Source organism: Mytilus trossulus, chromosome 2, assembly GCF_036588685.1.
Source record: "Mytilus trossulus isolate FHL-02 chromosome 2, PNRI_Mtr1.1.1.hap1, whole genome shotgun sequence".
NCBI lineage: Eukaryota > Metazoa > Mollusca > Bivalvia > Mytilida > Mytilidae > Mytilus > Mytilus trossulus.
In genome coordinates this window covers 18,518,228-18,536,970 of record NC_086374.1, presented here as the reverse complement: position 1 = coordinate 18,536,970, position 18,743 = coordinate 18,518,228, and the positions used below count along the sequence as shown (strand labels likewise).

Here is an 18,743-nt window from a genome sequence, read left to right as displayed (position 1 = left end):
AGTAGACTTAAGCAAGGTTCGTGACGAAATAAAAAAAAACACGGGTGTACTACTGTTCTGAAAGTTCAAAGCATGTGCGGATTTTGGATTTAAAAGAAAACAAAACATTGGAAAAAAACTAAATAAACATCCAATTTTGCGTAAAAATAAGGTCCCCTATTTCCTCATACGCACTAACGCTCCCTTATCCCCCTTAACATCTAATTCTGGATCCGCGCCAGGAAAGATATTTTGCAATATGCAAATTCATTCCAGAGACATGTAATTTTGTATTATATGGTCTGTTCATACAAAAAACACTGTATTTTGATATTCAAAAATGTTGTACCTAGCACCCAATCTTGCATGACATGCACGTAAAAACTCATTAAAAATACCAAGCTTATAATCACGTTATACATAAAATTCATTAAAAGTAATTCCTCATGAATTAATGAGCGATATTGTACTGGAAATGTTTTGTCGCAACCAAAAATAGTCCAAACATGGTTTAATTATTATAGGATTAAACATCTTTTCTAGAGGTTATTAATGTAAAAATTTGGATGTGCAATCACAGGCCTAATCATTCTCAACCCAATAGTGTTTTTATCTATTCTAAAACATTCTTCATTTTTTGAACCAAATAATTCCATTCAGTGGTGTTCGGCGCATGAATATATAAGACCGAAATGAATAAAGTGTTTACAAGGTTAAAACGAAACTGAAAGTCTCCGCTATATCGTCTTTCGAAGTGTAAACAACGAGGTTCTTTATTTTAGGAGGATTCATTAAAATAAAGCAGGTTTTAACCTGACTTTAAACAGATACATGAATATGAAGCGGATTTAATTATCTGACTTTAGACGAATAAATTAATTTTCGCGTGGTAAAATGTTTAATCTCTATCTGAAAAATAACAAAAGGTACACACAGAAACATTTATACCGAAAACCAGTTTAGAAAATAGCAGTTTAAAATATGAGTAGCAAAAAAAACCACTAGTGAACATGTATCTAAAAAATACCGTTTAATAATTTTTTGCAGTTACTTTTAAATGTCCGATTTTAATAACAAAGCTCTAAAGGATGCCCTGTGAATTTCTGTCTAAGTATGATTGTTCTACTGTTACGTCTTTATCCGGCCAATAAAGATATAACAATTGGAATAATTTTACTTCTTCAAACACGATTGTAAAAACCGTTTATATTATCATGAAACAGTTGGACAACATTTTTACAAAATAACATAATGTATATATATGGTATAATCAAAGCGGTGCAGTCAAATGATTTTACAAATAAAGTCTTGAACAGCCAACTGTGGAAATTGATAACCTCAAAAATTGAACAGAAACGATATTGAAAAGACAATGGCAAATCAAGAGTCTGGACATAAATAAATCTATTTCATCACTGTTCTCCGACTGACAAAATGTCAAAAAGAATTCGTCGTTCGTTTGATTTCATATTTACCCATTCGATTTAAAGTCATATGAAATGAGTTTATAGAAATTAAAGTATGAAAATTTATAAACCAAAGAACCAATGCATGCATGTTCTATACGTATTCTCTGTGCACGTCTTTTTAAACATTCTTTAACCATGAGGTAACCATAATAATGACTATGTATTTTGTCTCTTGTTGCACATGTAAATATGTGTCTGAATATTTCCAAATAAATTATATTGTTGCTTTAGAATTCCATTACGTGCAATCAAATCACTGTCCATCGTATATTTGTTTTTGTGTTTTAGCTCGTTGTTTTAATTTACGTTTTATAACATTTTCGTTACTAGTTTTTAACTGTATGATTTTTATCGATGTAATGTATTTCCAAATTGAAAGATTCAAATAGTCTTTTATGACAAAATAACCATTATTTAAATCCTGATTCTGTAATTGGTGTTAACTATCTACATGACCTTTTAACCAGTTGTGGGAAATGTTTATATAACTCCGTTTAATCGTAATGACATATCGTTTAAGGTATTACTGAAAATGAAATATATACAAGCAGTTCTTCCGTTTCTATTATGTTGGTTACACCTCAATGAGACAGGATACCTAATACGCAATAAAACCAATTAAAGACATCTAAAGGGAGACATAAGTCTTCAACAAGAGACAATATTCTATTATAGACTATATTTCAAACTTCAACTCGTCCCGAGTCTAGACAAATTGGTAATTCATTGTGTAAATCAAGTTAACAGTGCCTAACAAAGATCTGACTTATGTACCAATCTCTTGTAAAAGACAAACAATCAAAGAGATTTAAACAAAAAACACCCACTACGATCAAACTTCGTGACTTGGGATAGATACATTAATCATGTTAATGTGTAGCGGTGTTACATGTTAAAACGAGCTTTTTGTTTAGGGACCTATAAATTCGACTCGGGGAAAGATACGTTAACATAGAGGTGTTAATAAATGACGTGCCTTACTTTGGACTAACAGTTAATGTGAAGCAGGGTTATACGCGACTCGGGACAGATCAGTGATGTATCGGCGTCGAACCCGAAGTTCCTGTCTCGGACAGACAAATGTGAAATGTGAAACAGGATTTATCCTGACTCAAGATATAAATCAATTTTGAGCGGTATATAACATCACCTGAGATGGACACATTCATAAACCTGGGTTAGAAGGGTTAAATATTACTTGGGACAGATTGTTTTTCGGGGTTATAATACTTTCATAATTGTAATCCGCACTCTAACATTTTAATCTCGAAGAGAGGAATAACGAAAAAACACAAAAACACAAGTAAACACGTAACTCAAAACTAAAAGTTTCGGTCAAAAAATATCTGCTGTTACTTTCAAACGTCAGAATTTACTATAAAAAAACTCTTCTTCAAGCCCTGCCCCTGTGAATGTCTGTCTGCTTGTAATGGTTAAATTTTTAGTCTTGATATGGCCAAAAACTCTTTGGATATAGTCACTAGTTTTATCATAAGATTGTGACTATCGTTTAAATATAAAATAATTAAATATGTTCTTTTACAAATAAAATGTATCATACGCAAATTTGCATAATCAACTATTTAAGAATTTGAATAGAAAAGATATCAAAACGACAATGACAAAACAGGAATACGGCCATCAGTTAAATCATTTCACTGTTCTCTGACAATGTATCACAGATAATTAGGCGTGTGTTGGCTTTCATTATTACATATTCGATAAAATGGCATACGAAATTAGTTTTTAGTAATTATAATGTTAATGTAAAGAAAATTAAAAACCACGTCATTTGTGCGGGATTTTTTTCGTTCTTTTTTTAATTTATTACAAATCACTAACGTGTCAATGACGAAAAATATTTCATTCTATCATTGTTGATCGTAAAAATGTGGCTATAAATTATTTTCGGGTTTTGTAGCTTAAGTTTACCAAGTGTAACGATGGTAAAAAAAAAACATTCATGGATATCGAGTTCGGTGGACATGGTTAGCATGAGTATTTTTGTGTTTTTGTTCGGTTTTTTTTTTTCAATATAAAAATATTTTCGATGCCTTCCTGTTTGTTAATCAACTGTTGTTATAACTGTCATCAAATAGTTTGAGTTCATGACTTTTTTTTTATAAAAATCGTTAATAAATCTTTTTCACCTTTTATATTATCACGGTTTTCCCTTTCGTTCTATCGTTGTGTAATTGTCGAATTTCCCGAGAAAGGTGTCGTGTTAAGTTCACTGCATACGGAAAGCTATGCAGTAAATTAGTGTTCAAAAGTCAAAAGTTTAATAGCAGTTCTTTTCTTGAATATTTGAATAAGATAATCTTTAAGGATTTTCTTTTAAAAGAAAACCCACGTACACGTGTTCAATAGATGAATGATTGAATTTGTTTTGCATTTTCAACACAAGTGCTTAAGAAAAGAAACAAAGGTGTATACAAATACGACCAATAAGTTTATGAAACATGTTCATCTTTTTTGTTAAATTTGAAAATTCATAAACTGTAATTGATTCATATTTGATAGAAACTGTTCTATTTTCTTCTTGATTACATTATTCGTGTAAATTCTGTTCATGTTGATTGTCAGTTGTTGTATCTTGAAATTTTTTTGGTAACAACTAATTTGATTATGATCGCCTGTTACATTTCCCTTGGAATCGTTTTAATTGTCTGTCGTTACTATATTTTTATCAAGCATAGGCAAATGATCATATGAATGAAAGAATTGATAAGGTCATTATTGGTTCAAACGTTTTAAACATTTCACTGTTATAATGTCAACGAACACTCACCAAAGGCTTAAGGATGTGGTCAAATGTACCAGAAGGAAATAAACTTTAAAAAGTATTTAAACAGGAAATCTAAGCCAAGTCAAAATTTGGGGATCTTCTGTACTGTCGGCGATCAAAAACAAAATATTTATATATTTAGAAAATGTAAACCTTTTAAGACAAGTATAGACGTGATATGACAACGTTCCTTTCGTGGAGACAAGATTAACAGTCAGTAATAAGGAGCATACACACAAATGTTCAGAATATGATTCGATCTGTTGCACTTGATCAATGTGTATGTGATAGAGTAAGTAATGTGTCTTCAAAGTTAAGAATCTGACCTCCGTTATCCTGCTTTTTCAAAACAATCTTGGTTCTTCAGTTTTCAGTTGTTTTACCTTACAAATTAACAGAAAGCAAACTTACGACCTAGTTATAAATCATAGTGTTAGCCTTGGGTTTTCCCTTGCATTTTATTCCGTTGTCCATTGTCTTTTCTACATGTAACCAACCGTCAAAAGTTTCATGAATAACTAGAATCAAACAGATGCTTTTGGAACTTTTCTGGGTCAACCAATCATAAGATATTGATATTAAGTTGTTGATGGTCTGTTGGAAAGCTGTAAAATACTTAAATCATGGCTTTCAATACTACGCAAAAATTAGTTACTGATACATTCTGATAATTATTTTAAGGAGTAAACATAAACTTTTTTCGTGACGTAATAGATATAACTCGGGTGCACTATGTTGTGCGAAGTTCAAAGCACGAGAAGATTTTGGATTTAAAAAAAAAACATTTAAAAGAAAAAGGTAAATATACAGCCAATTTTGCGTTAGCGTAAGGTCCTTTATTTCTTCATACACTGGAGCGCTCATTCCCTATTACATAAAACTCTGGACCTGCGCCAGAAAAGACATTTTGCAATATGTACATTTATATCCGAGACATTTACTATTGTATAATATGTTCTGTTCATACAAAAAACAGTTTTTTGATATTCAAAAAAAATGTATTAAACACCCGATCTTGCATGACATGTACGTTAAAACTCATTTAGAATACCTAGCTTACAATCACGTAATACATTCAATCAATTAAAATTAATTTCTCCGGAATTAATGAGCAATATTGTATTGGAAATGTTTTGTCGCAACCAAATATAGTCCAAAACGTGGTTTAATTATTATCGGATTAAACATTTTTCCTAGAGGTTATTAATATATGAATTTGGATGATGCAATCACAAGCCTATTCATAATTCTCAACCCAATACTTGTTTTATGTATTCTTAAACATTCACCATTCTTTGAACCCAATAATTCCATCCAGTAATCCGCGCATGAATATATAAGACCAAAATGAATAAAGTATTTACAAGGATATATCTTCCGAAGTGTAAACAAAAGAAAGTAATTATAACTGATAAATAAAGTATTTGAAGATATTCAAATCATTTCAGCAATATACTGAAATAGTTCAAGTATTGCGCGCTGTTATAATATATAATACTTGCCTCGTTTATTTCTAGTATGTCTGTTAATGGGGGATTACGCTAAAACTCTACAGTCTTAATTAAGTGAATTTTTCTGTAATCATTTAACCGTTTCCATGAGTGTCGCCGTACCCCTTTCTGTGCTGTGCAATTATATAAATTCCATTCCTCATCTCGATACTTTGTGTTAACGTTTGTAAAATAGAGTCTGTAACATTTTATTTAACAGAAAAAGAAACAAATGTATATATACAGTTAGTCATAAACAAAACGAAACAAAAAACACTTACTCAATACGAGTTTAACTTTTCTAAAAAGTACGAAGTGTCTACGGGATCATAAATTATGTCTAGATGAACCGTGGTGCGAATGAAAAGGGAAACCTTTGTAATTCATCGGACTACCAATATAAAACGTATTACGTTCTGAGCATACAGCACTAAGTCAAAGCGGGGATCATGATCCACCTCCATCAATCGTACGAATTGAAAAAGAAGGACGAAAGATACCAAAGGGACCTTGACAAAATTTTGAACTATTAGGGATTAAAGATATCAAATTTTGGGATAGCCGAGAAAATAAACATTCAAACGACAAGCTAAAACGAAATGGTTATTTTTCATATTTGATATGATAGATGATATTATTTGAATTGATGGTAGGACATACCTTGATTTAATTGTGCCATGCCGAGCAGTAACCGTTAGAATACAAAATGTATTTAAATTTGTAATCTTGCCCTCTCTTGTGGATAAAAATAGAATACTTATATTTATAGTTATTCCGAGGATATTTACCAAGTTTTCTAGAGTACTGAAAATATTTAAACATTCATTTTGAAAGAATTTGTCCAGATTATTTTCTTATTACATAAAACACAGTTTTCTTCTTTCGATAGAATTTTGATGCAATTCAATATGTGAAAACATCTTAAATGTTTTAGGCAGTTAAAATCTTACAGTAAGATGATGCCAAATTAGAAATATTGTCTTAAAAATAGAAAGAAAAAAAATGAATTCGCTACCAAAGCCAAATTTAATTGCTGAGGATTACACAATTGCAGATTTACTATGATATCAAGATTGAGAGAGTTGTGTCATTTTACTGACTTCAATCCGATTCCAAAAGCAAAATATTTGTGTTTAAATATGGAATAAGTGATTTTACTCCTAGTAAAACTGACACTAATTAAACCTTTAATTAAACCTGACTAGCATGTGATTGGATTTCCAGCTTACAGCTGTCACTGCAGTAGGAACCTGAGATACTTAAATTAGACTTAATTACTGTTCTTTTCACTCCTTCTATTTTATTGTTGGTTTTTACATACGACATCACATGACTGTTCTGCAATCATTAACCCATTTGCTTTGTTTACTGGAATATCATTCAACTACTTCAGATATCTTATATTAGAAACACAAATATATATAGACAAAAAACCTGGACGTATGTCTAAGTATAACTGAAAAATTCTACATGTAAAATAGTAAAGTCATTGTTTAATACATTTAACATGCTTCAGAAATGATTATAATTCAATAAATAGCAAAAGAAGCAGGTAATATTATGGACAAAATAACCTTAAGAACATTTTAAACTATTGTATGAAACATCTTTCTTTCAAAGGATAAATTATCCGTTCGATTTTTTGCTAATTTTAATGAAATAAAAATGAACTGATTCTTTTACACCGCCTCTATGTCGATGATGATGAATTCATATGACACATTAAACTCTCGGTCTTTTCCTTCTCCATGTTTTGTTCCTGGTCATAAATTTGCTTAGTGCTTCAATTGGAGCTGCGTCACTTCTAAGACTTATGATAAATGTCGCATTGCCTCAATTGAAGCTACGTCGCTGTTAGACTAACGAGTAATGTCGTATTGCCTCAATTGAAGCTACGTCACTGCTTCCTCATACTAATGATAAATGTATCAGTGCCCCCAATGAAAGCTATGGCATTGCTAAGTCTAACGATAAATGTCATTCACTTGCTTTAATACCTTGATATTATAATTATTATGTAACATGCACATAGATTACTGCAATTTGACGTTTCACATATATTACCCACACATTTGACGTTTAAAATCTGTGGCGAAATTACAATAACGTCATGGTCCGTTGGGACGTCAGAAAATAATCATCGTGCCGCACCTGCAAGTAATTTTACAATTATTATGTAACATATGTATGTTTACTGACAGATATTAAAAAAGAGCTGCAAGGAAACCATAAATTATACATCACTTTGACAGGCACAAAAATGTCAAAAGACGTACCTAATATAAGAGCTCGACAAACGGCTGTAAATGACAACGACAAGCCTCCACATTAAATATGAGGCACCTAATTGTGGAATGTCTAAATAAAACTATAAACCTAATATCTGCAATCACAACCAAATTTGTGATTGGCAAACTTTTTTTTAGAAACATCCATCATGGATAAGGTTCCCGACTTTATTCTGGTGTAATCTGATCGGGTTAAACTGTTTATTTCTGTATAAGACTTTTCCTGTTTTCTCAATCAGAGGAACAATATTTGTTTTCTCAATAAAAATATATTGCTTCGGGTATATGAAACTAACTAAAGGATGCAGATTCCATAATTTTAGTAGGAACCAGCATAATACATTGTACTGGTATCAGTATCAAGGACAGTTTAAAGGTAAGAATGGAAGAATCGTCTCCGTTTGTCAGACATATGTGGTTGGGTTAGTAATTCGTATATAAAAGAGACAGTGATCATATTTTAAGTGTTTAGATAAACTAAGTTATATTTTTGCTGGTTGTCTTTGAAAAGTTAATCAATTAAATCGACTAGATACTGTTGACATATCTATAGACAGTGGTGTTTTGTTTAGTACTGATCAATGGAACAGATTTGTGACAATACAGACACAGTATGTCTTGCATCTAGTCATTTTTCAGTTTACTTTTTCGAAAGAAAAAACAAACATAGGGCAGTAAGATGATCAAAAGATATGATTTACAAACCCTAGAAGATAAGCATGCTATATGACATTCCAGCTGCGGTACATAAACATGAGAGAAGTTTTTAATTCATATCTCCGTTTGAAGTTCAATCAATCATAGTCTGATATGTTGGTGTTTGTATATCGTTTAGTCTTCTTTGGAGATGATGTGCCTGATATTATTGTTTTAATAAATAATATTACACCGTTTGAAAGAAAATATTACAAAACATGAGAAATGTTTTTTGTACGGATGGCCTTTTCCCCTTTTAACTTCTTTACTCACTATTTTGTTTCTGTATACAATACTTGCTAAGAATTTAATGCTCAACTTGATGTCCATCATGTGATGAATAGTTTATTCTCTTTTTGTTCAACAGTGATTGAAATTTTATATCAATGTTTTTACCTTTAACTTTGCATTTTGAATTTACAATCGTAATAATTTCTATGTAACAAATAATAAATTACTGCATCTGTATAAAGATGTGCTTAATATTACCTCTTTTCTTAGCTTTCTGATATTTTATAATAGTGATTATCGACTGTTCAAAATTTTTGCACTTCTAGAGCATTAGAAATTTTAAACAAGTTTGTTATTTTTCAAGTATTCCAAACAATAAAAGAGTATCAAGTTTAAGAAAACATGAACATAATCTCGATGAATGATTTTGTACTTTTCCAGCTTTCTTATCTGTAATCTGTCCAATAGTTTATCGTTCATTACAGCAAAACTAAACACTGCAAATGTTAACTACAGAAGGTAAATCGATACCATAATCTAAAGTCAGGTGAAATGTTTTGAACTATCTTTGTTCGTTTTGTATTTAAAAGTTGCAAATCAAACCGTTTGTTCAAAATTAATAATTGTCTTTTCATTCAATGTTCTTTCTACGTTTTTACGCATTTAACTTGCTCAATAAATTTAAACTGACAACACTTATTCAAAACTATTCAAAATAGCATCAGGACAAATTCCCTTTAAAATTATTCCAAACTTTAGTTTCAAATGTGACGTTACTTCTTGCGTTGAGGCCTTGAGTAACTCTGGTGTGTCTATTTTTTGTGTTGGATTATGTTGGTTTATGTTATTAGTTTTATTATAAAATACTTTTTATCATGAATATTTTTTATATAGTCATTTTGTAAAATATACTGTTTGCAGTAATATAAATTATTCTAAATAATAAGGATGTTCTTATCCAAAGCAGAAAACCCTATCCGTATTTAGCACAACTTTCTTGAACTTTTCCTCGGTGCTGTATAACTTTGTACTTGTTTTGGCTTTCGAACTTTTGTATATGGGCGTTACTCGTGAGTCTTGTGTGGATGAAACGGACTTCTATCGTTTTAAATTTTAAGCATGGTGCCTTTTATTCGTGTTTCTTTGTCCAATATGTTCTCCAATTTATTTGTATTGTAGTCTTGTAATTTTGTGTTATCATTTTAAAGTTATATTTAACAGTGCTATTAAAGCGAGGGGTTTGGCATGCCACAAAACAAGGTTCAACACACCATTTCTTTTTTCTTTAAAAAAAATGTCCTGTACCAATTCACGAATATGGCCATTGTTATATTATAGTTCGTTTCTGTGTTTGTTACATTTTAACGTTGTGTTTCTTTTGTGTCGTTTGTTTCCTCTTACATTTAAGTGTGAATTCACATTATTATAAGACGTGTCACGGTACTTTTGTATCCCAAACCGACCGTGCAAGGGCTGTATAGCCAGTCAAGGTCGTTAAAAACTTCCATTTGTTGTCTATCCCAAATTTAAGTTTTTAGTTTTGATGTTATATTTGTTATTTACATCGGATTTTGTCTAATGCTTAGTTCGTTTCTCTGTGTGTTACATTTTAATGTTGTGTCGTTGTTCTCTTCTTATATTTAATGCGTTTCCCTCAGTTTTAGTTTTTAACCCGGATTGGTTTTTTTTTCTATCGATTTATGAGTTTTAAACAGCGATATACTACTGTTGCCTTTATTTAGAGCCTTTGGAAATACTTACAATCTTTACTAGCATTTATAGTATCATAGGATCATGCGTGTTTTTTAACGCTGTAACATCATTATGTCATTAAACTCGAAACCACAATATTGAAAACATTTCAAAGTTTGAACTACAGATTGAACAAGATAGATGTTCTTAATCAAAATAAAAAAATCTATCCAAGTTATATGTTATGTTATTTCTTTTAAATACAAATTAATTCATTTTTAATTTTGGCTTTCACAATTTGAGAAATTGTGTAAATCTGTTATATTAAACTGTCTTCCAAATTAATGTAATTCATGTGTAATCTACTGATAGTCTTTTCAGTAAAATATTGTGGACTCTATACATGTAAATAATTTCATATTTTACTAGGTCGATGTTATTAATTTTTGACTCGAATAACCAATTCGCTCATCTTGGGTCGTATTGTAGTCGTCTGCGATCTTTGATTGAAATGATCAGTGCAGACTTCATAAAAGTTTTTGATCTTTTGAAAATGCAATTTGTCTGAAGTATGCTTAATTTAAATCTATTTGTTCGTGTAGGGGTTTTTTTCAGCTAGCATTATTGTATTTAGAATAAACTCAATGCCATCATAGATACACGAATTGAAATTGTATATTTACGCCAGACGCGCGTTTCGTCTACAAAAGACTCATCAGTGACACTCGAAGAAAAAAAATGTTAAAAAGGCCAAATAAAGTACGAAGTTGACGAGCATTTAGGAACAAATATTCCTATAAGTTTGCCAAATACAGCTTAGGTAATCTATTCCTGAGGTAGAAAAGCCTTAGTAAATAAAAAATTAAAATTCTTGTTTAAAACAGTTAATTTATAATTATGAACATAATAATTATCAATGACAACTCAACTCAACATGGGTTATACTGCAATATATAACCATCAGTGAAATATCCAATGAGGTACTGAATCGTCTAGAATAAATGATACTGCACACACAGGAAAAAACTAATATACACGTACAAAGTTTTGCGCAACGTTACTGATACTGATATCCTACTATCGCTCTTTGAAAATATTTTGATTGTGAAAGATATGTCTAAGGCTTTCGAGCACTGAAATATATAGGGTCAATCACTATATTTTCGAAGTTTGTTTTTAAACTAAAATAGTGGTCACTTTTAATAGAATGTCCTATCCTTTGCTCATTTCAGATTTGGTTTATAGATTTCGACAAGTAGCAAATAAAACACTTTGAATCGTAAAGGAAATCACTGAGGATTAATATATTATAGATATATGAGGATATGGTATGAGTGACAATAAGACAACTCTCAATCTAAGTCACACATTAAAAAGAAGGTCGTGGTAGGGTTTTATACACGGAGCTTTGGCTCACCCCGAACAGCAAGCCATAAAGGGACATATGAATGAATAAACTAGTATTTTAGAGATATTACGTGAAATATTCACTAATATTAGAATAAAACAATCATATTGCGTGCTTTTGTTTCTCAATTAGAAGCGATGAAGTTGTATTTACAAAAACGTGTTTAATCCTTCCCACTGGATTAGCAGTCACTTAAACTGTCGTTAAAGTTGTGTTAACGGACAGACAAAGTGTGAAACATATTGGAAATATTGAAGTAATACTAAATGCATTGATAATAACTCTCTCTAGAGAATGTTTACAACTTTATTACATTGAGTCGATAGATGCTTACAGATTATTTCAGACAGATTATTTCACATGATGAACTTTGACATTATTACAAAACCAGATGTATGTTATGGTCTGCATAGTTATGTTACTCTATAGCATACCGTTAGTTTAAAATTTAGACTGCCTCTGCAATATAACAGTGTATTTGAAGTAAGTATACGTACACTGTTAAATACCAACTTCAGATCCCTGTAAAGATATTATCCGGGTTCTCAAATGTGCATTTTGCTTTTTAACTAGCTGTCGGTACCTGCGAGTACTCTCAAATCGTATTTTCTTGTTAATTCGACCTTTTGATACTGTTTATAATGCTTTTTTGTTATTTTTTTATTTATATGGATCTTGTCTGTACACCAGCTTTGATTATTTGTAATATCTTCAATTTTTCACTTATTCTTACTACATTTGTATAAACTTCAAGATTATAATTATTTTTTTTAAAACCGGTTTTTTTCTAAAGTGAATATTGATGAATATTTTCGAAGGGTTAAATATCTCTCAGTGGTGTCCTGCCATGGCTTTGTTTGAATTTGTTTGTTAACTTTTTGGTCATGAATGTTTGTCTCTAATATTTAATTAACTGTGCATTTGTATTCAGATATCGCAGATCAAATTTATTCGTTCATTGTGTAATCATACGTTTTTTGATTGAGTTAAGTCTGCCAATTGATATTTTATCGTGTGTTTTTCTATGTTGTGATGTTATGTTATTGTTTCAGAAAAAGGGAGAAGGTTTGGATCCATTAAAACGTTTAATCCCGCTGCAAATGTTTGCACCTGTCCTAAGTCAGGAATCTGATGTACAGTAGTTGTCGTTTGTTTATGTAATATATACGTGTTTCTCGTTTTGTTTATATAGATTAGACCGTTGGTTTTCCCGTTTGAATGGTTTAACACTAGTAATTTTGGGGCCCTTTATAGCTTGTTGTTCGGTGTGAGCCAAGGTTCCGTGTTGAAGGCCGTACTTTAACCTATGATGGTTTACTATTTAAATTGTAATTTGAATGGAGAGTTGTCTCATTGGCACTCACACCACATCTTCCTATAACTATTGTTCGGTGTGAGCAAACACTCGGTGTTGGAGGCCGTACCTTAATCTAGAATGGTTTACTTTTATCAATTGTTATTTGGATGGTGAGTTATCTCATCGGCACTTATACCACATCTTCCTGTACCTATTAAAAGACAAAGAATTCCCCAAAGTGCCTAGCTTGCATTTATTGTTCGAAAAAGACAACATATAAAAAGAAGATGTGGTATGATTACCAATGAGTCAACTTTCCACAAGAGACCAAACGACTCAGAAATTAACAACTAGATTTCATCGTACGGTCTTAGCTGGTTTATAAAAAGTAAAATCACAAAAATACTGAACTTAGAGGAAAATCAATTCAGAAAGTCCATAATCACATGGCAAAATCATTTAACAATACGCATCAAAAACGAATGGACAAGAACTGTCATATTCCTGACTTTGTACGGGCATTTTCAAGTGTAGAAAATGGTGGATTTAACATGGTTTTATAGCGCTTACCCTCTCACTTTGATGACAGTCTCATCAAATTCCGTTATATTTACATTGATGCTCTCCACCGGTTGATTATTTAAAAAATGTTGGACATCAGTTCTTCGTGGGTGAACATTTGAATATAGACGTCAAATTGTCTTGTTTTTCTCTGGCTAATGTGATGGACAATTTGTTTTTTCGGTTAAATTTTTCTTCTTTCTTTTTGCTATGATGATGTTTTTCCATTTTCACTGATGATATTGATTGCTTTCCTGATATTGTCTTATTTTTTTCAATTATGATCCTATTAGTAAAATGAGAATTATGTTGATATGATGGTCGGCGAAAAGCCAATAAATATGTTCTTCTTCTTTTACTTTTGGTGGATATTTGAAAAGATATTAAAAGAGTATGTCTCATAAATACGGACAAAATGGAATTTGATTAAGAAATTCCCAAAAATTATAACAAAATCCACTTAAAATGATTGAAATATTTCAGAGAACTTTATAGTTACGTGAGAAAGAAAACATATTTTACGAATTTTGAAAGATCATCTCTAAATTTTACCATTACGAACTTACTGAAGATAGGTCATGCAGATTTTCACTGGGTGTATGTTAACACTGCACGTACAATGTAACAGCGTTCTTTCGTAAAGTAGTTTTGATATAGGTCAAATACAGCTGTAGAGTGAATTGAAATAACTTCATAGTAAATGTTCAGCTATAAGCTATTTGGCTGTGTGTATTAAGTTTTCACATACTGTTTCGCATACGGATTGCTATACTGAAACATATATCAATAGAAGTCTACTTAGTTTTATGTTGTTATGTTTTTTTTCTCTTTGCCAATTTGGTTGTATTGGGAGTATTTTTGGCTAACTTCCATAATGAATGTATCCCAAATTTCCCTTTTTCATATATTGCAACATTAAAGATTAAGGTTAACTCTTTTCAAAATATCCCATAAAAGCCAATAAAGTACAGAGAAAATAGGACGATATTTTTCACACAAACGCAAATTAAATATGCGCATAGATAATGTTTTTAAAAAAAATGCACACAGATAGTTCTTAAAAATACGCCTCTAGAATGTTTAATGCCGCCTTGTGTAAAGAGATTATACTAGTAAACCATGTTCGTCAGAAGAAGTACAAATCCTGTTGAGTAAGAAAAGGAATGTTTTCAATTGTTAAAGTTTCTATGAGAGGAACCGACAGCTATCCGGTATTAAGATAATTATACGACGTGTTCTGCATTCCATAGACACATATTTCAGATGGCATAATGTTTTCAAACAAAAATCTTGATATGTTACTGTAATTCCATTCAAGAATTTTGAAGTTTTTTTAATTATTAAAATTATACTGATAAGAAACTCGACTACCCTTATTTAGATAACAAATCACTTGTAATTTCAAGTGGATGATGGTTAGTGCATGTGTACCTGCAAACAAGGACGTATATTATATGTTAGTTATACGTCCTTGTTGCAATCATGTAGCATTAACCGTACAAAGCGTGCTGCAAGATTCTATTTATCTATAAGTCATAAAGTGTAGAGTGATATAAATAAATAAAAGGAGATTTGGATGCACATTGATAATATGCACAAAACAATATACATGTTAAATAAACGTACTTATTCAAAAGATCGTCACAATGCTAGTTCCTTATTGTTACTTTATATAATATGTAATGTCTTACTTCCTTAAATGTGTATTTTAAGAGATAACACAAACTCCCAATAAGTATAGTTAACAGTTAACATACAAGGGTTTGTGATTTCCTTCTTACAATAATACGTATATCCTTTAACCTATATAAAAGTGCATAATCATCGTATTTCTTAACTTACATAAAAAAAAATCGGAAATTCCTAAATCGGTCACATCCTTATTTACTGACATGATCGGTCATTTCATTTTGAACTCGGTCAGTTTTGAAAACATGTTTCACAGAGGTAAAAACTCTCTCTTTAGTTTGTCAGATATATAAGTTCTTTGAATGAATTAAATTCTTTGCTTTCAAATATTCGGCTTTGAGCTTTTCTGATGAAGATACATGTAAATTCAGAAGAGCGTTTAGGACGCATCGAGTAAGCTCACGTATAATTATTTCCAAGTTAGAGATACTAATACTAATATAGACTCCTACTAAACATACTCGTCTTAACTCAATGTTAGGTTCTACGGGGACCTATGTTCCTTTTCAGTTCGACAATTTTAGATAAATCGTTTCATAATTATATTTTTAATTTGAGAAAAAAAAATATCATATAGTCTAAATACGATAATTCGAGTAGGATTTCGCGAATTCTTACGATATATGCATTCATGTTGTTTTATTAAAAAAAAACATTCGATTTGAATAATTGTTATCTGATGTCTATTGCAATATATTGAGTCATCATACATTTATTTGTTTGATAAATCATCTTTAAATAAATGATACGTTCAAAACCCGTTTTCGCGAAAAATATCAGCATTGTTCTTTTTAACTCAACAAGTTTGTGGATATGCATGCACATACTGTTCTAGATATGGAATTAAAATATAAAATCTAAAATCTATGACCGAAAGATATATGAAACGTATATGTATGTAGCGACGCTCAATCACACGATGCATCTAAATATATAGTTATCCTACTTGGTAAAATGTTTACGTTAGTGAGACAATATTTCAACAACACAAAACTAAAAGAAAACAGTTACAGCAATCTAAGGTTTTCAGTAAAAACAAACGTCTTAACAAAATAGCAAGCTAGACCTCCCTTAATTCTTCAAAGGCATTGGACATTTAAAAGAGACTCTCAAATGTTTGATTTGTTACTAGTAGCCATTTGACTACTGATAATAAAGGGAACTTAGGTGTTGAGATGTTGGAATGGATCTTGTTCTACCTTAAACTGCTGTGTTCTAAAATTCGTGATTTGTTGATTGATTTCTGTTTTTTTTGGGAGGATAAGTGGCAAATGTATCTGCAACGTGTGTCGGTCGGTTTAAAAGGAGAGACTCTTGACTGCAATTAAAATGGAGTATGTTTGATTGAAGAAGAACTGCAACATGTCACATTCCGACCCTTCAAACTGTTGTTGCAATGATTTGCGAACAGAGAGCGTCGCACTCTCCACACACGACTCATTGGATTTAAAATGCGCGTTAAAACATCACATACAGTCAAAAGGACACCCATATTAAGCATAGGTTTACTGTCAGGCTGTATACATCTATACCAGATCATTCATTGACATATTCATTCAATTAAAACAAAGTATAAAATGCTTTATCTACACATGAATATTCATTTAACATGTGTTTGCGAGTTGCTGCACTGGTATGTATAATTCGTGCATATACAAGAATTTTAGAAAAGACTTATTTTGAGTGATTATTAAAAGCTTTGAATGAAATGTTTGTGTTTTTGGTGTTGTCTAATTGACGTTTATTTCAAACTTTGTTTTATTTCCGTACTTATTACTAGGAATCTGCACTTTAAAACATTTTCTTCCCTAGCTGTAACTATAATGAGGGACGTTGAACTTTTACGTAATTGTTCTTGTATCTACTATAATGTCACACATTTAATACAAATATCAGACAGTTTATTTATAATTTACTACAGGAAAATAGTGATATATCTAAATTCCGATCTGAAGTATCTGTTTCGGAAATGTGTATATACTTAGGTTAAAAGTTGTGTTATGTTTTTATACGGTGTGCTTTTCACTGGCTTAAAACAAGGTAAGTTATATTAAAAATTTAGACCACAGTTTCATGTTGGTATGATTTTTATGCAGTTGAAAATTTCTTTTAAAATATTTTTTTTAAAAACATGCAAAACACTGCAAATAAAGGATGTAGTTAAGATGAAAAAGAAATCTAGAGCACATTAAGAAGTGTATATATTGATATAGCATATTTGCCGTTGTTTAATGTTTTCCTTAAAAACAAGTGTGTGTATGAAAAGGCAAAAAGGTTATAAACAGAGGTTGCACGTTCCTTTTTCCTTGATTTCTTTTAAACATAACATCAACACACCCTTATCCGCCACTGTTAAGTACACATGTTCTTAGCCGGTGTCCAGGATATCCTTTAAAATTAGATGCTTGCTTCTTACTACGCTGAATGCAAATACTCAGGATAATTATTTTAACTACAATGACTTACATGTACCTCATAGTGTGTTTTGATTTAGCCCAAAACCAGTCTCTTGACAAGGCCTGTTGCGTTACCCAGTTCGTATATTCGACCGATTCAGTTGGCAGATCAAATGAGTTTCTATTGCACACCTGGCACTTGAAGCTTTGAAAGACGTTTCTGTCATATTTCTTAGCATATCCCCTCCGTCCCTCACGTATTAAAGATTGGTAAAAATTCTAAATTTCAGTTCTTCTTCATAATTCAGTACTGCATCAGCATACTAATGATAACGTGCCGGGCACTGATATTACTACGCCGCGCGTGCGTGGGATCAAATTTTCATTTACAGTGAACAATATATAAAAATTGAAATTAAAATTTCGACATAATTTCTTTTTATTCTATTTTTTGTACTATACATTTTGGAAAAGCTATATACATTGTAGAATTTTTTTAGATGTTTAGATGTTTATTGAGAACAGATATTGGAATCCGTTCTTGGAATCTGTTCTCGGAAATTTTCAAGAGTAGTGCATTGAACTGCAGCTATGCGGTGAAGTTTCTTGTCCAGCTTTTGTGTTGCTGCGGCTGTGGTGTTATTTTCATGTTTGCTCCATTTTAGGTCAGTTTGTATAGTTACGCCCAGATATTTCGTGGATGTTTCTTTTTGCAGTACATGTTTGGTGGAGAGTGTAGTAAACTTTTAATGGGGTTTT

General features: G+C 31.3%; 1 protein-coding gene across 4 annotated transcripts in view; it reads left to right on the top strand.

The window, feature by feature from the left end:
- The window catches only part of LOC134706667 (calcitonin gene-related peptide type 1 receptor-like), a 73,572-nt gene that overhangs the window by 6,264 nt on the left and 48,565 nt on the right, over positions 1 to 18,743 (top strand). Inside the window, exon 1 of one of the 4 annotated variants that reach the window (XM_063565803.1) lies at positions 17,489 to 17,628. The exons of 1 other annotated variant lie outside the window; for it this stretch is intronic. The gene's annotated coding sequence lies outside the window, so the exon portion shown is untranslated. Of the gene's footprint in view, positions 1 to 17,488; positions 17,629 to 18,743 lie in introns of those variants that run through there. 2 more of the 4 variants (XM_063565798.1, XM_063565801.1) reach the window with 2 other exon arrangements.